Below are 22,951 nucleotides of genomic sequence, written 5' to 3' on the forward strand. Positions count from 1 at the left end.
CAGATTATTTTGTGGTTTAGAAATCACCCCCGCTCCCAATAGGCAAAAACTGGACTGACTCTTAACAAACCACTGAAATGGCCTCAGGGGCACTGTCCCCATCCAAGATTCAGATTCAGATTCATTTACTTATCTCATGTACATACAGTGAAATGTGTCATTTGCATTAACAACCTATACAACCTAAGTATCATGCAAGGAGCAGCCCATAAGTATTGCCACATCTCGATACAGCATGCCCTTCATGTTAGACCATAAGACCAACAGACATAGGAGCAGAATTAGGACATTTGGCTCATTGAGCCTGCTCCGTCATTTTATCATGGCTGATACACTTTTCCTTTCAGCCCCAATCTCCTGCTTTCCCGCTGTATCCCTTCATGCCCTGACCAATCAAGAATCTATCAACCCCTACCTTGAATATACCCAATGACTAGGCCTCCATAGCTGCCTATGAAAACATACTTTTAAAAATTTCATTTAAGGGATATGGGCGTTGCCAGATAACCCAGCATTTATTGCCCATCCCTAGTTTCTTTGAGAAGGTGGTGATGAGCTACATTCTTGAAACGATTTCACAGATCTACCATTCTCTGGATAAAGAAATTTCTCCTCATCTCCATTCCAAAAGGACATCTCTCTATTCTGAGACTGTGTCCTCTGGTCTTAGGCACTCACAGCATAGGAAACATCCCCTCCACATCCACTCTATCAAGACCTTTCATCATTCAATACGTATGAATTAGATCACCCCTCATTCCTCTGAATTCCAGTGAATTCAGGCCCGGAGCCATCAAACTCTCTTCATATGACAAACCATTTAATCCTGGAATCATTTTCCTGAACCTCCTTTGAACTATCTGCAGTTTCAACACATCCTTTCTAAGATAAGGGCCCAAAACTGGTCACAATACTCTAAGTGAGGTCTCACCTGTGCTTTATAACGTTTCAACATTACATCCTTGGCATGTTCAGCAGAAACACAAACAACAACAACAAGTAACAAAATAACGACAGCTAAACAACAGTGGCAGAATGAGCCCTTTCCCACAGTCCCACCCACTCACACATGGAGAAAGTGCTCCAACCCCAAGAAAGGCTGCCTGTAGGTTTGCAGCCTTCAGTGGTCTTGCGAACTCACAGACATCGGACCTCTCACTTCCCCAGTGGATTCAAAGACCCAGGACTTCAAATTAACTGGTAAAAAAGAGGCAGAATCTAAATCAATGATGGAAGAGTTGCATGAGGCTGAGTGGACTAGTTCTATTGATCAATGGTTTGTATATACTGGAATTATTCCTATCTCAATGAGCATCCTATTGTGTGTGCATTGTTACAGCTATCAAGGAAAATATTGGCAGCTCTGATCCATCCCCGCATGCTACCTACTCCTTTCACAGCTTGGTTCTCCAGTGTTTCTCTCTCTCTGTCTATCAGCTGTGAATATTTTCATGAACAGAATGCTCATTCCACCCTTAAGGAGCACTAATTATCGTAACAGAAGATAACACAGTGGATGCCCTTGTGTGTTCCTACTGTGTGCTGATGGTGATCTATCAGAATACTTTTCCAAATTTATATTCCTGCTACTTTTAAATATGTAGAAAGTTGCCGTTTAACTAGGAAATATATGCACCCAATGAACAAATCAACCTATAACTTCAAAGCAATTTACAACACTTCTAAATCAACACTTTGACTTGCTCAGTGTAAAGAAATGAGAATAACTTGCTTATCCTTAAGGCTGTCACTGTTTCAAAGTTCAAAGTAAATATATTAGTAATGGACAAAGCAGTGTGAGGTGGTTTTCCAAAAGGAGAAAGGAAATAGTGATTTCAAACACTATATTCTCAAATTAAAGTTCAAAGTAAGTTAATTCTCAAAGTACATACATGTCAGCGTATTCATTTTCTCGTGGGGATGCTCAAGAAATCCACAGAATAATAATAACTGTACAGAATCAATGATTGGCTGCATCAACTTGGGAGTTCTATCAGTGTTTAAAAGACAAAAAGCTGTGCAAATACAAAAAGAAAGAAACAACAATAATAGATAATTAAACAATAAATAACAAGAACATGAGTTGAAGAGTCCTTAAAAGTGAGGCCATAGGTTGTGGGAGCATTTCAATGATGAGGCAAGTGAAGTTAAATGCAGTTATGCCCTTTGGCTCAAGAGCCTGATGGTTGAGGGGTAGTAACTGTTCTAGAACCTGGGTCATGTTAGTCCTGAGACTCTTGTGCCTTCTTCCTGATGGCAACAGCAAGAAGAGAGCATGTCCTGGGTGGTGGTGGTCCCTGATAATTAACGCGTTTCATGTAGATATGGTGAATGGTGGGGAGGTCTTTCCTTGTTGTTTAATTACTGATAAAGACATATTCTCCATTTTTAGTTTCAATCAGAGGAATCATAATCCAACAACATGGATTTCTTGGCAGAAAATAGAGTTCTTGCATTTGTTTCGCAATTTTCATAATTGCATTGTCAAAGATTCCTCACATCTTTCCCACAATCTCTTTGATCTCCTACCATCAGGTAGGAGGTATAGTTGCATTAGGACAAGATCTGTTAGAAAATAAACCAGCTTCTTCCCCCAGACCATGAGACTACTGAACTCATTATGACCACCCTGAACTCATTACTGCCAACAGTACCAGTACTATTATACTCTTTACTTTTTAACTCGTGTCGTAAATACATGTGATGCTAAATGTCAATCTTCTGGAATATATTTTATTATTTGTTAATTTATATATGGCAATATTATCTATTATGTTGTGTGTTAGTTATATGTGCTGTGCTGTGCACCTTGGTCTGGAAGAACGTTGTTTCATTTGGCAGTATACGCATAAGCAGTTGAATGAAATTATACTTGAACTTGAATTTGAAGAATGTTTCAGAGGCAATGATGTAATTTTCTCTGTTTGTTAGTTTATTTATTTATTTATTGAGCTACAGCATGGAATAGTCCCTTCTGGCCCTTTGAGCCATGCCATCTGGCAAGCCCCAATTTAACCCTAGCCTATTCACAGGACAATTTCCAATGACCAATTAACCTACCAACTGGTACAGCTTTGGACTGTGGGAGTAAACCAGAGTAACTCAGAGTAAGTCAGAGGATACCCATGCGGTCACGGAGAGAACATACAAATTCTTTACAGATAGGTTTGAGTGCAGATAATGTAAGAAACTGGTGTACCACATGGAAAATAATGGAGGAACTCAGCAGGTCAGGCAGCATCTGTGGAAATGAATAAACAGTCAACATTTTGGCCAAAACTCTTCATCAAAACTGGAAAGGAAGAAGGAAAAAGCCAGAATAAGATGATGGGTGAGGGGAAGGAGTACAAACTAGAAGGCAATAGGTGAAGCCAGGTGGGTGGACTAGGTGAAATGAACTAAGAAGCTGGGAGCTGACAGGCAGAGGTGATAGGAGGTAATCAAAGCCAAGCAATTTGTGCACAACAAGCTGCTCTGAGTGGTGGTGCAACAATGACCAGCTAATCAGTTTTAATAGAGTAAAAAAAAGTAGTTGGCATACTAGAGAGGACCTGTCTACCCTACTGTTATGTATGTAGCTGGGTTACACAACAAAGCTATAAATAAATTTGATTTTATTGGGGAAGGGGAAATTATGAGGCTAAAAGGCTAGAACTTGCGGGTGTGAATTGGGATGATGTTTTTGCAGGGAAATGTACTATGGACACGTGGTCGATGTTTAGAGATCTCTTGCGGGATGTTAGGGATAAATTTGTCCCAGTGAGGAAGATAAAGAATAGTAGGGTGAAGGAACCATGGGTGACAAGTGAGGTGGAAAATCTAGTCAGGTGGAAGAAGGCAGCATACATGAGGTTTAGGAAGCAAGGATCAGATGGGTCTATTGAGGAATATAGGGAAGCAAGAAAGGAGCTTAAGAAGGGGCTAAGAAGAGCAAGAAGGGGGCATGAGAAGGCCTTGGTGAGTAGGGTAAAGGAAAACCCCAAGGCATTCTTCAATTATGTGAAGAACAAAAGGATGACAGGAGTGAAGGTAGGACCGATTAGAGATAAAGATGGGAAGATGTGCCTGGAGGCTGTGGAAGTGAGTGAGGTCCTCCATGAATACTTCTCTTCGGTATTCACCAATGAGAGGGAACTTGATGACGGTGAGGACAATAGTAGTCATAGTCATAGTCATACTTTACTGATCCCGGGGAAAATTGGTTTTCGTTACAGTTGTACCATGAATAATAAATAGTAATAGAACCATAAATAGTTAAATAGCAATATGTAAATTATGCCAGTAAATTATGAAATAAGTCCAGGACCAACCTATTGGCTCAGGGTGTCTGACCCTCCAAGGGAGGAGTTGTAAAGTTTGATGGCCACAGGCAGGAATGACTTCCTATGACGCTCTGTGCTGCATCTCGGTGGAATGAGTCCCTGGCTGAATGTACTCCTGTGCCCACCCAGTACATTATGTAGTGGATGGGAGACATTGACCAAGATGGCATGCAACCTAGACAGCATCCTCTTTTCAGACACCACCGTGAGAGAGTCCAGTTTCATCCCCACAACATCACCAACCTTACGAATGAGTTTGTTGATTCTGTTGGTGTCTGCTACCCTCAGCCTGCTGCCCCAGCACACAACAGCAAACATGATAGCACTGGCCACCACAGACTCGTAGAACATCCTCAGCATCGTCCAGCAGATGTTAAAGGACCTCAGTCTCCTCAGGAAATAGAGATGGCTCTGACCCTTCTTGTAGACAGCCTCAGTGTTCTTTGACCAGTCCAGTTTATAGTCAATTCGTATCCCCAGGTATTTGTAATCCTCCACCATGTCCACACTGACCCCCTGGATGGAAACAGGGGTCACCGGGACCTTAGCTCTCCTCAGGTCTACCACCAGCTCCCTAGTCTTTTTCACATTAAGCTGCAGATAATTCTGCTCACACCATGTGATAAAGTTTCCTAGTTTCTGTAGCCCTGTACTCAGCCTCATCTCCCTTGCTGATGCATCCAACTATGGCAGAGTCATCCGAAAACTTCTGAAGATGACAAGACTCTGTGCAGTAGTTGAAGTCCGAGGTGTAAATGGTAAAGAGAAAGGGAGACAACACAGTTCCCTGTGGAGACCCAGTGCTGCTGATCACTCTATCGGACACACAGTATTGCAAGCACACGTACTGTGTTCTGCCAGTCAGGTAATCAAGAAACCATGATACCAGGGAAGCATCCACCTGCATCGCAATGCACTGCAATATCAGTGAGGTTGATGTTCTGGAGCATGTTGATATTAAGGGAGAAGAGGTGTTGGAGTTGTTAAAATACATTAGGACAGATAAGTCCCCGGAGCCTGACGGAATATTCCCCAGGCTGCTCCACGAGGCGAGGGAAGAGATTGCTGAGCCTCTGGTTAGGATCTTTATGTCCTCGTTGTCCACGGGAATGTTACTGGAGGATTGGAGGGAGGCGAATGTTGTCCCCTGTTCAAAAAAGGTAGCAGGGATAGTCCGGGTAATTATAGACTAGTGAGTCTTACATCTGTGGTGGGAAAGCTGTTGGAAAAGATTATTAGAGATAGAATCTATGGGCATTTAGAGAATCATAGTCTGATCAGGGACAGTCAGTATGGCTTTGTGAAGGGCAGATCATGTCTAACAAGCCTGAAAGAGTTATTTGAGGAGGTGATCAGGCATATAGATGAGGGTAGTGCAGTGGATGTGATCTATATGCATTTTAGTAAGGCATTTGACAAGGTTCCACAAGGTTGGCTTATTCAGAAAGTCAGAAGGCATGGGATCCAGGGAAGTTTAGCCAGGTGGATTCGGAATTGGCTTGCCTGCAGAAGGCAGAGAGTCGTGGCGGAGGGAGTACATTCAGATTGGAGGGTTATGACTAGTGGTGTCCCACAAGTATCTGTTCTGGGACCTCTACTTTTTGTGATTTTTATTAACGACCTGGATATAGGGGTAGAAAGGTGGGTTGGCAAGTTTGCAGACGACACAAAGGTTGGTGGTGTTGTAGATAGTGCAGAGGATTGTCGAAGATTGCAGAGAGACATTGATAGGAAGCAGAAGTGGGCTGAGAAGTGTCAGATGGAGTTCAACCCGGAGAAGTGTGAGGTGGTACACTTTGGAAGGACAAACTCCAAGGCAGAGTACAAAGTAAATGACAGGATACTTGGTAGTGCGGAGGAGCAGAGGGATCTGGGAGTACATGTCCACAGATCCCTGAAAGTTGCCTCACAGGTAGATAGGGTAGTTAAGAAAGCTTATGGGGTGTTAGCTTTCATAAGTCGAAGGATAGAGTTTAAGAGTCGCGATGAAATGATGCAGCTCTATAAAACTCTGGTTAGGCCACACTTGGAGTACTGTGTCCAGTTCTGGTCGTCTCACTATAGGAAGGATGTGGAAGCATTGGAAAGGGTACCGAGGAGATTTACCATAATGCTTCCTGGTTTACAGAGTATGCATTATGATCAGAGATGAAGGGAGCTAGGGCTTCACTCTTTGGAGAGAAGGAGGATGAGAGGAGACATGATAGAGGTGTACAAGATATTAAGAGGAATAGATAGAGTGGCTAGCCAGCACCTCTTCCCCAGGGCACCACTGCTCAATACAAGAGGACATGGCTTTAAGGTAAGGGGTTGGAAGTTCAAGGGGGATATTAGAGGAAGGTTTTTTACTCAGAGAGTGGTTGGTGCGTGGAATGCACTGCCTGAGTCAGTGGTGGAGGCAGATACACTAGTGAAGTTTAGGAGACTACTAGACAGGTATATGGAGGAATTTAAGGTGGGGAGGGTTATATGGGATTCAGGGTTTGAGGGTCGGCGGGCCTGTAATGTGCTGTACTATTCTATGTTCTATATGTTAAAAATGCTGGAGACGGGAGCTAAGTTAACAAGGTTCTTTACTGACTGAAACCAAACTGAACACACGTACAGATCAATATGCACCTAATAGCGCATGCAACGACATGTTACTACAACATAAAGTAGCCCCATAATATACAGTAGGCTATATGGTACACGCCTCCCCTTTTATTTTAATAGTGTATCAACTGTTTTTTTTCTGGGGCACTACAATAAATGAATATGTGTACCCTTAACATAGAAACACCTACCAATTTTTTCCTAAGCAACTTAATAATATCAAATTATAACAAAGTAACGTAATATTAGTAATTATTATAACTCAAGTCTCCGGGGGTCTTCTCTGCCTCTCCGGGTAACATCTGCCCTGAAACATTTGCTTTGTGGAATGAGTCTCCACAGGTACATCTGGTGGGTCCTCAGCACTGATGACAGACTTATCTGTGGATAAGGCTGATGTGATTACATCAGGAGTGTTCGCTTCTGTGTCCGGGGAGTCAGGTTAAGGTTTTCTTCGGTGTTCTTCACCTGAGCATCCTGGATTTGATCCACATGACGTCTCCATACATTCTCTCCCACCTGTACTCTATATATCAGTGGCCCGTCTATGGCGGAAATTGCACCTGGTTGCCACTTTTCAGTCCGGTAATCACGTGCAAAGACTGACTGTCCCATACTGAAGCTCTGTTTGGCTTAGCATTCAAGTATTTGAACTGTCTGTTTTCTACATCACGCCATACATCTGGTTTAATAAGATCCATGCGGGACCTCAGGTTCCTGTTCAGAAACATCATTGCAGGGGTCTGATTAGTGGTTGCATGTACTGCATTGCGATAGACAAGGAGTAGGTTGTCTATCTTGTGTTGCAGTGGTCGATTTTTGCTGTCCATTGCCTTGATGGCTTTCTTGAATGTCTGCACAAATCTTTCTGCCAAGCCATTTGTGGATGGATGGTAAGGGGCAGATGTAAAGTGCTTGATTCCATTGCTCTTCACAAAGCTTTGGAATTCTTCAGAGATAAATTGTCTGTGCAGATTTGTTCTGGTATGCCATTCCTTTTTTTTTGTAATATAATTTTTATTGAGTTTTCAAAAATAATACATGAAAAGATAAAAACTACCCTCCCCCCTCCCCTTAACCCTCCCCACCCCCATATATAGTCCTACCTAAAAAGAAAAAAAAAGAAAGAAAGAAAAGAACTGCCTGGGTATTGGAAGGTTTCCACATGCTCCATGAGATTCAAAATAAATTTGGTATAATTATTTGTTACTTTTCCCAAGGGACCAAGGTCTTTATCGGAGCACTTAAATATGCTATCCTATTTTTTGTAAATAAGGGTGCCAAATATTCAAAAATGTTACATATTTATCTCTTAAATTATAAGTAGTTTTTTCGAGTGGAATAGAACTGGCCATTTCATTATTCCAATGATCCATACTTAAATACGAATCAGATTTCCAAGTAACTGCTATAGTCTTCTTAGCTACTGCCAATGCAATTTTTATAAATTCTTTCTGATATTTATTCAATTTAAGTTTCGGTTTTATCCCTTCAATATCACCTAATAGAAATAATACAGGGTTATGTGGAAGTTGAGTTCCAGTAATTTGTTCCAATAAGACTCTTAAATTTATCCAAAAGGGTTGAATTTTAAAACAAGACCAAGTAGAATGTAAAAAAGTACCAATTTCTTGATTACACCGAAAGCATTTATCAGATAGATTTGAATTTAATCTATTTATTTTTTGTGGTGTAATATATAATTGGTGTAAAAAATTATATTGTACTAATCTAAGTCGAACTTTTATTGTATTTGTCATACTGTCAAGACAGAGTCTTGACCAATTTGTTTCATCAATATTAATATTCAGATCTGTTTCCCAATTTTGCTTTGACTTATGGGTTCCTTGTTTAATTGTCTGTTCTTGAATCAAATTATACATACAAGAAATAAATTTTTAAATTTTCCCTTTTTGAATTAAAATTTCAATTTCATTAGGTTTTGGCAAAAACATTGTTTGACTCAGCTTACCTTTTAAGTAAGCCTTAATTGAAAGTAACAAAAGAAAGTATTATTTGATATTTTGTATTTATCCTTTAATTGTTCAAATGACATCAATATACCTCGTTCAAAACAATCTCCTATAAATTTAATCCCTTTTTGGTACCAATTATATAAAAGTTGATTGTCCATTGTAAAAGGAATAAGACTGTTTTGGAACAAAGGTCTCCTTGCTAATAGAGATTTCTGTGTTTCATTATCAACATTTATCTTATTCCATAGATCAATCAAATGTGTTAATATAGGAGATTCTTTCTTTTCCCGTATCCACTTAGATTCCCATTTATATATAAAATCTTCAGGTCTATTTTCTCCTATCTTGTCTAGTTCTATTTTAATCCATGCTGGTTTTCGATCATCGAAGAAAGATGCAATAAATCTAAGTTGATTTGCTTTATAATAGTTTTTAAAGTTTGGAAGTTGTAACCCTCCTAACCCAAATTTACATGTCAATTTTTCCAATGATATTCTTGACATTTTACCTTTCCAAAGAAATTTTCTCACACATTTATTTAACACTTGAAAAAATTTCTGTGGCAATTGTATTGGTAATGTTTGAAACAAATACTGTAATCTAGGAAATATATTCATTCTTACAACATTGACTCTACCTACTAATGTTATTGGTAGTATCATCCATTTGTCAAAATCTTCTTGAATTTTTTTCAATAGTGGTAAATAATTAAATTTATATAAATTCTTTACATCATTATCAAGTCTTATGCCTAAATATTTTATACCATTTACCGGCCATCTAAATTGGGTTACTAATCGACATTGACTATAGTCTCCTTTAGTAAGAGGTAAAATTTCACTTTTATCCCAACTTATTTTGTAACCTGATATTCATCCAATCTAGAAGATAATTTATGTAACGAATGTTGTGGCTTTGTTAAGTAGATCAATACATCATCAGCAAAAAGATTAATTTTATATTCCTCCTGATTAACTCTAAAACCCATAATATCTGGATCAATTCTGATTAGTTCTGCTAATGGCTCTATCGCCAGTACAAATAAAGCAGGTGATAATGGACAACCTTGTCTAGTTGACCTTTTTAACTGGAATGGTGTTGAAATTTGAGAGTTTGTCACTACTTTAGCTTTAGGGTTAGAATTTAAAGTTTTAATCCAATTTATAAAAGATGTTCCTAATCCATATTTTTCTAATACTTTAAATAAAAAATCCCATTCTAATCTATCAAATGCTTTTTCTGCATCCAAAGCTACTACTATACTCTTCTCGTCCCTTTTTTGTGCCAAATGAATTATACTGAGTAGCCGGGTTACATTATCTGCCAATTGTCTATTTTTAATAAATCCTGTTTGATCCATATGTATTAATTTTGGTAAATATTTAGATAATCTATTCGATAAAATTTTTGCTATTATTTTATGATCCGTATTCAATAAAGAAATAGGCCTGTATGATGTTGGTTTCATAGGATCTCTGTCTTATTTGGCAAATACTATTACAATTGCTGTTGAAAAAGATTCTGGAAGTTTATGTATTTTTTCTGCTTGACGTATTAGTTCCATAAAAAGAGGAAATAATAAATCTTTAAATTTTTTTATAAAATTCCGGTGGAAAACCATCTTCTCCTGGAGATTTATTACTTTGGAGTGATCCTAAAGCTTCTTCAACTTCTTTTAATGTAAAAGACATATCTAATCCCTTCTGTTCTTCCAAATTCAATTTTGGAAGAGAAACTTGTGATAAAAACCTTTCTATCTCATTAGCATCATTTTGGGATTCTGATTGATATAATTCAGAATAGAAATTTTTAAAGGTTTCATTTATTTCAAGAGGTTTATAAGATATTTTATTTGCCCTTGTTCTAATTGCATTTATTGTTTTGGAAACTTGTTCTGTTTTCAACTGCCAGGCAAGAATTTTATGTGCTCTCTCACCTAACTCATAACACCTTTGTTTAGTTCTTATAATTGCTTTTTCCATTCTATATGTCTGAAGCGTATTATATTGTAACTTCTTATTGACACTTTGTCTTCGTTTTTCTTCTGACATATATCTTTGAGATTCTTTTTCTATTTTTGTAATCTCTTTTTCCAATTGATCTAGTTCTGCCATATATTCTTTCTTAATTTTAGACGTATAACTTATTATCTGGCCCCTAAGATATGCTTTCATCGCATCCCATAATATAAATTTATCATCCACTGAATGAAAATTTGTATCCAAAAAAAATTGAATCTGCTTTTTCATAAAATCACAAAAATCTTGACGTTTTAATAATGTTGAATTAAATCTCCATCTATAAGCCACTTCTTCCTTATCAGCCATTATTATTGTCATTAATAAAGGGGAATGATCTGATAATATTCTTGCTTTATATTCCATATTTTTCACTCTGTGTTGAATATGCATTGATAATAGAAAAAAATCTATCCTTGAGTAAGTTTTATGTCTATGAGAATAGAACAAATAGTCTCTTTCTTTAGGATTGATTCTTCTCCATATATCAATCAAATTTAAATCCTTCATCAATGATAAAGTTAAATTTACTACCTTCGATTTTATAACAGCCTTGGTTGATCTATCTAAGACTGGGTCTAAGCAAAAATTAAAGTCTCCTCCAATTAATATTTTTTCATGTGCATCCGCCAAATTCAGAAAAGCTTCTTGTATGAATTTTGCATCATTTTCGTTTGGTGCATAAATATTCATAAAAGTCCATAGTTCAGAAAAAAGTTGACAATGTCTAATCACATATCTCCCCGCAGAATCAGTTATTACATTTTGTATTCTAATTGGTAACCTTTTATTGATCAAAATTGCTACTCCCCTCGCTTTTGAATTAAATGAAGCCGCAACAACACTACCCACTCAATCTCTCTTTAGTTTCTGATGTTCTGTTTCTGTTAGGTGCGTTTCCTGTAAAAAAGCTAAATCTATCTTCATTTTTTTAATATGTGTTAAGATTCTTTTTCTTTTCACTGGTCCATTAAGCCCATTAACATTAAAACTCAAAAAATTCAATAAATTAGTCATTATTCTTAACAAAGTTACTCCAATCTAAAACATTACTTATCTTCTCAACTCTCATAGTTCCTTGGGGAATCTCTTTAAACTTCACCATGTTGCTATGTGTTTCCCTCCCAACCTTCCAGGTAAAAAGAAAAAAAAAGATAGAAAGAATACAAAAAAAGAAAAAACAAAATACCCCCCCCCCCACTAATGTTGTGTATGAAAAGATACACAACACTACCCCCCTCCATCTTACGGGTCGTGGCAAAAGCCACGCTTGCACACATGATTAGCGTAGCAATTGATCAGTGCTTCTTCCAGCTCCCCCACAACAAAAAAAAATTATATATATATAGACAAAATTGGTGTTACTATTCCCAACTAATATTCCTCCAATTTTAACCTTTCTTACCCCCCTCGTATAATTAATAATATATTTATACATTCATCCAGCTTCAAAAATCCAACAAGTCCATTCTTTAACCCAATCTTCATCTTCAATCTATCTCGCTCCCCTGGATTTGTTCTTGTATCTGGTGAATATTCAGAGAATCTCGCACAAACTGCTCCGCTTTCTGGTAGTCATCAAAAAATCTTTTTTCTCCACCGGGCAAAAAAATCTTCAAGGTTGCAGGATAACGCAGTATAAATTGATAACCATGATCCCACAGGGTTTTTTTCACTGGATTAAATTTCTTCCTTCTCTTCAAAAGTTCATAACTTATATCAGGGTAGAAAAAAACTTTGTTCTCTTTAATCATCAATGGCCCTTTTCTATCCTTGGCAGCTCGAGCAGCTGCTCGTAGAATCCTTTCCTTGTCTTGAAATCTTAAGAATTTTATTAAAATCGATCGTGGATATTGGTCATCTTTTGGTTTTGGTCTTAGAGCTCTATGTGCCTGCTCAATTTCAATTGGTCAAACCTCCTCTTCCATTTGCAAAACATCCGGGATCCATCTTTGAAAAAATGCTATTGGTTTTTCTCCCTCCATACCTTCTTTAAGACCAACAATTTTAATATTATTACGTCTACTGAAATTTTCCAACATGTCCACTTTCTCCAAGAGTCGATTTCTTTCCGAGTTCTAGACAAGCAGATCATTTTCTGTTTTTTCCACTCTATCATTCATATGCCCCATTGCTCTTTCCATCTTCTGAAGCTTCTTATCCATTTTGTCCTGTCTTTCCATAACTTTATTATAGCACATCTTCGTATCTCTAAGCTCTTCTCTTACTTTTCTTAGTTCAGCCGTTAATTGCAATATAGCCTCTCTTATGTCTCTATCATCTCCTTTACTTCCAATCGCTTCCAATTCTTCCTCCTCTTCTTCATCTGTGTTCTCTGCAGAATCCAATTCTGACTCTGAGTCATTTTCAATTGCAGTGGCTGTCAGTTCTTGTAGTTTGCGTTGTGTCGATTTGCGCATGCGCTCTTCTTTGCGCATGCGCATTTCCGGTATCTTCTTCGGAGAAACCGTTACCACCGCCATTGCTCCCTGTTCTACCGAAGGAGATCCAACCTGAGTCCGAGGCTCCATCGTTGCAGTAGGCCCTTTTTTCTTCCTCCCTCTGGCTGCTTCGCAACAGCAGACTTCTTTTGTTGCGGTTTAGGAGGCATATCGTAAAGTAGTCTTACAAAGTTTATAGATAGTTTTCATAAAATATTTATCAATTTTGTTTTGTTTAAACGGTACTTTACTGATTTGTTGCGGGAGAGCTGGATTTACACGTCTCAATCCCACGTCATCACGTGACGCCCCCCCCCCCGGTATGCCATTTCTGGCAAACTTGGTCTTCAGAACTGTAATGGTCTTTTCCATTGTGGTTGTCTTCATTTTGATGACCTCTGGGCATTTGGAATATGCATTGAAACATAGAAACATAGAAAATAGGTGCAGGAGTAAAAACTGACGGCGATTAAAAAGATAGAGTCCATGAAAGGTCCATTAAAGTCAATGTGCACTCATTGCCATGGTGATGAGGGCCACTCCCATGGATGGAGAAGGGCTTGTGGTGGTGTCTTCTGAATCTTTTGACATCCAGAATAGTTCTTGGTCAAGTCCTCAATCTGTTTATCGATTCCTGGCCACCACACATGGGCACGGGCAGGACTTTTCATCTTCACGGTACCCAGGTGGCACTCGTGCAGTTCCTCCAGCACCCTGGTGCGTAGCTTGGGAGGAATCCCAATGCGTGAGCCACACATTAGTGTTCCCCGACGCACTGACAACTGCTCCTTTCTCTCTGAGAAGGCTGGAAGCAGTGTGTTACCACGTGGTGGCCATCCCTTTACCGTCATGTCATACACTTTTGACAACGTACGGTCATTGCGTGTTTCCTTTTCAGTGAGGCTGTTTGTTACTGGTAATTGTTCAACTATTGTTTTGTGAAAGACCTCTAGTGAATCCATTTGCGTAGTTATCTCGGAAGTGGGCAGTGGTAAATGTGACAAACCATCTTCGTTGCCATGTTGCTTGGTCCCCTTGTGTTCAATGTCATACCTGTGACTTCCTAAGAAAAGGGACCATCGCTGTAGCCTTTGTGCTGTCATCACTGGAACGCCTTTCCCTGGTTTGAAGATTGACACGAGAGGCTGATGGTCAGTCAACAGAGTAAACTTTTGGCCGTACAGGTAGTGACTGAATTTCTTTACTCCCCACATGAGGCTTAGGGCCTCTCTGTCAATCTGTGCGTAGTTGCATTCATCTGAAGTTAGCGTTCTTGAGGCAAAGGCTATTTGGTCTTTCAGAGTCATCTGGAAACTTGTGTGATAACACAGCTCCTATCCCATGGGGCAAGGCATCACAAGCTAGTCGGACAGGTAAGGAGGAGTCAGAGTGCTCAAGCACCCCTTCCGAAATGAGTCTTTTAGTTTCTTGAAACGCTTTCCCACAGCTCTCAGTCCACATCCATTATGTCCCTGTCTGTAATAGTGCATTTAGTGGGTGTAGGACTGTGGATAGGTTAGCAAGAACTTGTGGTAGTAGCTCACTAGACCAAGATATGCTCTCAGCTGAGGCACATTTTCAGGTGGTGGTGCCCTAAGCACCACTTCTGTCTTGTCTTGAGACATGTGTAAGCCATCTATATTGATCACATGCCCACAGTATGAGATTTCCTTTTTGAAAAACTCACATTTCTGTCGATTAGCTCTGACCCCATATTCTCGTAACCTGGTGAGCACTTGTTTTAGGTTAGAAAGATATTCGTCGTCATCTTTGCTGGTGACAATGATGTCGTCCAGGTAACACTGAATCCCTGGAATCCCTCGCGGAACGTGGTCCATTGCCCTTTGCCAGATTGCAGGCACTGATGCTATCCCAAACACCAACCTGTTGTACAGGTAAAGTCCTTTGTGTGTATTTATTGTCAGGGATTTCTTGGATGCTTCATCGATTTCCATTTGGAGGTAAGCCTGGGTTAATTCATTTTTTGTGAAATGTTCCCCCCCTGACAGGGAAGCAAAGATGTCCACAGTTCAGGGTAGAGGATACTGTACTGTGCGGAGAACTGGGTTAACAGTCACTTTAAAGTCACCACATATGCGCACCTTGTTTGGTTTTGCTGGTTTTGTGCTGGAGGTTTTCTTCATCATTGGAACAATAGGCATGGGCCATTCACTCCAATCCACCTTTGACAGGACCCCAGTCTGCTCCAGATTTTTCAGCTCTGCCTCTACTGTAGGTCAGATTGCATATGGCACTGGCCTGGCTTTGTGAAATTTTGGACATGCAGTTTCCTCAATCTCAGTTTTTGCCTTCATGCCCTGAAGTGTTCCTATTCCTTTCATGAACACTTCCTCAGAGTCAGTAAGTATTTGTGACAGTCTCTCAGATGTAGCCTTGCTGCCCTCCTTTGCTGACACAACTAGTGCCTTGATGGTGTGCCAATCCAACTGAATTTTCCTGAGCCATTCATGTCCCAGCAACGGTGGTTCTCCATTTTTCAGTACATAGAGATTCAGTTGCTGTGTTCTACCTCTGTGGGTCACTGTCACTTTAATTTTAGGTTTGGGATGCACTTTCTGTCCTGTGTAAGTCTTTAGCAGTAGTTTAGTTCGTTTCAGAGGTGTGTGAGAAAACAGTCGTTTGTAGTCGTGTACAGAAATCACTGTTAAAGCTGAGCCTGTGTCCAACTCCATTTTCAGTCTCACGGCTGCCACTTCTGGAGTGATCCTTATTCCTCTTTGATCATTTGTCCTTTCACGCTGTGAAGTTGCAGACAAGACGATTCACTTTTGTCTGTGTCGCTTTCATAAGAATTGCTTTCTTTCATTTTGTGCACATTGTTGTATTTTCCTTTCTGGGGTTTCTTGTTTCTCCGTATTTTGTCCTTTATCTGCTGTTTACTAGCTTTGCATACTCTGCCAATGTGGCCCTGTTTGCCACAGTTTCTGCATTCTTTGTCTTTAAACCAACAATCATCAAGGTCATGTGACCTATTCCCACAATGATAACATTTCTTTCCTTCATTTCTGTTCACTGACATTATATTTGTGGCATATTCCAGAGATTTTTGTTGTATCTTGGAAGCACCCCGTGCTGCTGTTTCCATTGATATTGAGATGTTTAGCGTTTTCTCGAATGTAAGGTCTTTTTCACCCAGGAGTTTCTTCTGTGTGGTTTCACAGTGCATGCCACACACTAACCTGTCCCTCAATGCGTCTGATAGGCCAGCTCCAAACTGACAATGTTCTGATAATTTGCACAATTCAGCATAATATTCAGAAATACTTTTATTTTGCTCTGATTCCATTTATGGAATTTAAGTCTTTCAGCAATGACCAGTGGTTTGGTGTTTAAATGCTGTTGGAGAGTGTCTACTATTTGCTTGAACGTTTTGTAAGCTCGCTTTTCAGGGGTTAACAAGCTCGCAGCAGGCCATATGTTTTTGCTTCCATAATACTGAGTAAGACGCTGGCTTTCTTTTCCTCCTTAACACCATTAGCCTCACAATATAACTCCACTCTTTCAATGTAAGTTGCCCAGTCTTCAATGCCACTATCAAATGCTGTAATGGTTCCAATCATCACCATCTTTGTTATGTTAATTAAGCCCCGTTCTCCCCTTATTTTCCTTTTTGACTCACGTATCTGTTTTTGCTAGCGCTATGAGTGCACTCTGTCTAGATATGTGTGTCATTACTTTTTATCTCCCTTCTGGGGCAGGCAGATCCTTAGTCCCTGGGGTGAGCACTGGCTGTGGTCTTGGCTGGACGTGCTGCAGCTCCAACTGTGTCTCTTGGTCTCCCGATGTTCCCGATCTGCAGCTGAGCTTCCATTTCCTTTCGGACTCGTGGACTTGCTCTGCCTTTACTCATACCTTGCACTCTTCTTCCGAGTGTCGTTATCAATTAAAACACAGCGTTCCGATAGGATGTAGGTTCATTAACCTCGTCGCCAATTTGTTGTGTATGTTACACAACAAAGCTATAAATAAAAGCACTGGAGAAGGGAGCTAAGTTAACAGGGTTCTTTACTGACTGAAACCGAACTGAACACACACCTACAGATCAATACGCGCTTAATAGCGCATGCTCAATACATGCCTAATAGAGCGTGCAACAATGTGTTACTACAACATAAAGTACGTCCCATAGTATACAGTAGGCTATATGGCACACCTACTTACATCAGCTCTTGGGGGCTTTTGCATCTGATCCAAAGGAGCAGCACACACAATGGAACACAGCAGGTCAAGCAGCATCTATGAAAGGGGATAAACAGCCAATGATTTTGGCCAAAACCCTTCATTAGGACTCATGATTTGTTTCCATGCAAATCAACTTTAAGACCACAGGTGAGGAAGAAGGATTTCAAGGAACCTTCCCTTCTTCAACTGTTTATTGGTAAATTAGTAAATTGATTTGTTTTTTTTGTCACATATACTAAAGTATGGTGAAGAATATCATTTTGCATGCCATTGTAGAGATAATTTCATTACAACGTTGCACTGAGGTAGTACAAGGGAAAACAATAAGAGATTGTAAAATAAAGTGTAACAGTTACAGAGAAAGGGCAGTGCAGGCAGACAATGCAAGGCCATAACAAGGGAGTTCGTGAGATCAAGAGTCCATCTTATCATACTAGAGAGACAACACACATCAAAGTTGCTGGTGAACGCAGCAGGCCAGGCAGCATCTCTAGGAAGAGGTACAGTCAACGTTTCGGACCGAGACCCTTCGTCAGGTCTAACTGAAGGAAGAGTTAGTAAGAGATTTGAAAGTGGGAGGGGGAGGGGGAGATCCAAAATGATAGGAGAAGACAGGAGGGGGAGGAATGGAGCCAAGAGCTGGACAGGTGATTGGCAAAGGGGATATGAGAGGATCATGGGACAGAAGGTCCAGGGAGAAAGATGGGGGGGGGGAACCCAGAGGATGAGCAAGGGGTATAGTCAGAGGGACAGAGGGAGAAAAAGGAGAGAGAGAGAGAGAGAGAAAGAATGTGTGTATAAAAATAAATAACGGATGGGGCACGAGGGGGAGGTGGGGCATTAGCGGAAGTTAGAGAAGTCAATGATCATGCCATGAGGTTGGAGGCTACCCAGATTGAATATAAGGTAAACAACAGGAATTCTGCAGCATCGGACCGTCAACTGTACCTCTTCCTAGAGATGCTGCCTGGCCTGCTGCGTTCACCAGCAACTTTGATGTGTGTTGCTTGAATTTCCAGCATCTGCAGAATTCCTCGTGCTTACATACTAGAGAGACAGTTCAATTGTCTTAAATAACAGCGGGATAGAAGCTCTCTGCAGCCTGATGGTGAATGCTTTCAGGCTTTTGTATCTTCTGCCTAATGAGAGAGGAGTGAATGGAAAACGTCCAAGTTAGGTGGGCTCATTGATTGCTGCTGTAGTTAGTTAGTAAAAAGTGTATTTACTTAAGTGATATTGATACAAATGAACATAAAAAAACTATGATCTGGACTAGACCACACTACCACTCGAGCCTACTCAACAATTCAATAATTTTAGCCTCAACCATGTATACCCCGTCTAGTCATTTTCTTGTTTTATCAAGGATCTATCCAGCTCTTCCTGAAAAATATTTAAAGGCTCTGCTTCCTTTGAGGAAGAGTTCCAAAGGCACAAGTCACTGAATAGGAAAAATAAATCACCTTTTTCTGTCTTAAATGAGACATCCGTTACTTTCTAACAGTGACCCCTGTTACCAGATTCATCCTCGAGGGAAATATTCTGTTTTTATCCATTCCGTTTCCCCTCAGGGCTCTTACACACTTCAATAAAATCCCTTCTTATTCTTTCAAATTCCAAGAGATGCATGCCTGCCTGTCCAACCTTCCCTCAGGAGACAACAAAGCCATACAAGATATCAGTTGAGACAACCTTCCAAAACATTAATATTCTTTTTTATGTAGGGTGATCAATCTCATACACGAGACTTCTGAATGCTTTATGTACTAGAAGTAAAATCTCCCTGATTTTGTGTTGAATTCCCAAAGCAATAAATGGTCATTTTTTTTTAGTTTCACAATGATTTGCTGTAACTGTGTAACTAGTCTTTTGCAAAGCATGTACTGAGACACCCAATTCCCTCTGCATCTCAGAGCTCAGTAATTCTTACCATTTGCATAACATACTTGTTATAGTTTTTGTACCAGAACGGACAATTTCTTTTTTTCTCTCCATACTAATATGCATTTGTCAGATCTTTGCCAACCTACATAACCTATCTGTATACCTTTCCAGTCACTATATCCCCTCTTCACAATTTTCTTTCCTGTCTATTTTTGTGTTTTCAATAAACTTAGCAACCCCATGTTTGGTGTCTTCACACAAGTCATTTACACTCAGTGGCCACGTGATTAAGTATGGAGTGAAACCTAATGTGGTCTTCTACTGCTGTAGCCCATCCACTATCCACTTCAAGGTTAGATGTGTTCTGCATTCAGAGATACTCTTCTGCATACCACTGTTGTATTGCATGGTTATTTGTCACCTTCCTTCAGCCTGAACCAGTCTGTCCATTCTCCTCTGACCTCTCTCATCAATAAGGCATTTTCACCCACAGAACTGCCGCTCACTGGATGTGGTGCTTTGTTTCTTGCACTCTTCTCTGGAAACTCCAGAGCTAATCATGTGTGAAAATTCCACAAGGCCAGCTGTGTCTGAGAAATTCAAACCACTTAGTCTGACACCAACGATCATTCCGCAGTCAAAATCGCTTAGATCACATTTCTTCCTCATTCATATTTGGTCTGAACAACAAATGAACCTCTTGACCATGTGGTTTTCATGTGTACCGGGCTGTAAGGTTTCACTGCTAATGTAATTGTTTCTCTACAGGTATACCTAATAAAGTGAGCATATACAAATTGTAAAAAAAATGATACGAATAACTCATCACATATTACATCTTACCCAACCAAAATACGATCCATTATTATTTATTTACTCTCTGTTTCCTGTTTAACAGGTCAAAGTTCAAAGTAAATTTGTCACTACCTTGGGATTAATTTTCTCATAGGCATTCACAATAAATGCAAAGAAATACAATAGAAACAATGAAATAACACAACCATGACCACAAACTGTGAAAATATAAAAAGAAATAAGAATAAATGAATAAACAATAAATATTGAGAACATGAGATGTTGGGTCCTGGAAAGTGAGTCCATAGGTTTTGGAATCAGTTCGGTTTCTGGGTGAGTGAAGTTATTTTCACTGGATCAAGAGCTTGATGATTGCAGGGTAATATCTGTTCCTGAACCTGGAGGTGTGGTAACTGAGGCTCCTTGCTGATGGCAGCAGTGGGAAGAGAGCATGTCCTGCAGGTGGGGTTCCTTAATGATAGATGCTGTATTCCTTGTAAATACGCTCTGTGGTGGGGAGGGCTTTACCTGTGAGGGCTGTACTGTATCCATTATTTTTGAAGGCTTTTTTCATTCAAGGGCATTGGTACTGTGGAGAGAAAAAGAGAAAAATAAAATACACATCATACCAACAATAGAAGCAAACAACAGTATTCCGAACCAGATTTAATCTTTAAATCCGTTCCCCACTGTAGCCGCAGTAGGCCCAAGCCTCGATCTCAGTTCATCATATTAGCAGAGCAATAATACTGCAAAAACATACATGCTGGACTAAGGACAGACCTTCTGAAATGATAATGGCAAAGAATTTAAAGTTGCTGACCTCTTCCACCTCTGATTCCTTGATAAGGACTGGCACATGGACCTCTGGTTTCCTCCTCCTGCAGTCAATAATCAGCTCTTTGGTTTTGCTGAGGGGTTGCTCTCATTCTGGCACCATTCAACTAATCTGCAATACATGCCACTCTGCAGCATTCCATATCTGAGCTTTCCACAGAATATCTTGAGGCAACAATTTTTCAAATGCCTTCCAGATATTATTGGACAACCAACAATTTGCTTTTATCCAGAGCATACATTATTTCTTCAGAGAATTCCATTAAATATTAAATTGTTATTTAAACTTTTTGCTTAACATTCTTCTCAGGATGGTTAACAAAATAGGATCAAGGACACAATCTTTCTAATTCTTTTCAAGACAGATTAACAAGCGGCCACGGGATTTTCTTTATGTGATATTCTTACCTTGTTATGGATACAGAAACAAAATGCTTGTTACAGGACTAGAATTTGGAAGTCAGAAACATTGATTTCCTTTTCAGAGAATCATGTAAACCTACCGGCTTAACCTTGAGTTTTACTCTCTATTTATACTACTTTTAATCAATATATACATCTTATTGCAATTTATAGTACATTTTGTGCATTGCACTGTACTTCAGCCACAAAACAAAATTCATGACACAGTATGTCTGTCATAATAAACATGATTCTAATTCAGATTCTGCATTTTGTCTCATTCTCTTTTAACTAAATAAATTGCATTTACTATTGTCCAAACTAATGGAACTGTGTCCTAATTTTGGATCATGATAGCCAGTTGTAGAATAGGCAGAAACATTAAGAAGCGGGGAGTTTTCACTAAGAGAACTTCACGCCATCACAAATCTTCAGTGAAAGAAGCCAATGTATTCATGGTCATGTTTAGTGGGTCAAAATTCCTGAAATGACAGGATAAGCCAATTTTGTAAAATGTCTTTATATGTTCCACTTATGTTATGTTCAACCTGTTACACCTCATACATTTAAAGGATGTGAATATTAATGGTAAATACTGACATTTGTTCTCCATACCTAATCAAAGATCAGGGATCAAGGATCAAATGTATTTATCAGATGCCTGTACATGTATTAGAAATCTGTTGTGTGATGTTGGCACAAGATGCAACAAAAGCAACCTTCAACAATTATAAAGAATAAAGTATTATATAATATAATTACATTATATTATTGGAATTTTATAAGGTTCTTACATCTTTTTTTCTGTCATTCATTCTTTGGGGTTTCTTTTCTGTTCTTCTGTGGATGTCTGCGGAAATTGAGAATTTCATGTTGTATATTGTATTCGTTCTCTGATATTAAATGGAACTATTGAAATAAAGTGATATATTGCAGTATGGGTATAGAGCCAAATGTGCATAAATCCATAAGTACCTGTATATCGCTACAATGTAAACAGCATTATAAAAAGCGGTTTAAAGTGTTTACGGTGCAGTACGGTGACTGAGGTAATAGACAGAGGAGGGTAGAGGGGTTAACTGGAATGGTTAATCAGATTGACTGCCTGGGGGAAGGAAGTTTTAGTTTTAATAGTCCTAAATCACTTTCCAGAAGGGAGCTTTTAGAAAAGGCAGTTTGTAGGGTGTGAAGTTCTGCAATAAGTTTTTCTGCCCACTTCTGTGTCCTGAACACGTATAAGTCCTGCAGTGATGGTAGGCTGGAGCTGAAAACTTTTTCTGCTGATCTCAAATTCATTGTGGCTTTTGTATATTCTGAGAGGATGCTGCACTAACCAGACAGTAATTCAAAATTCAGGATTCAAGATTGCTTAATGTCATTTCCTGTACATAAGTGTAAAGGAGAATGAAATAATTATTACTCCAGGCAACACACAGAAAATGCTGGAGGAACTCAGCATCTATAGAAAAAAGAACAGT

This window comes from Mobula hypostoma, chromosome 7, assembly GCF_963921235.1.
Source record: "Mobula hypostoma chromosome 7, sMobHyp1.1, whole genome shotgun sequence".
In the NCBI taxonomy this organism is placed as follows: Eukaryota; Metazoa; Chordata; class Chondrichthyes; order Myliobatiformes; family Myliobatidae; genus Mobula; species Mobula hypostoma.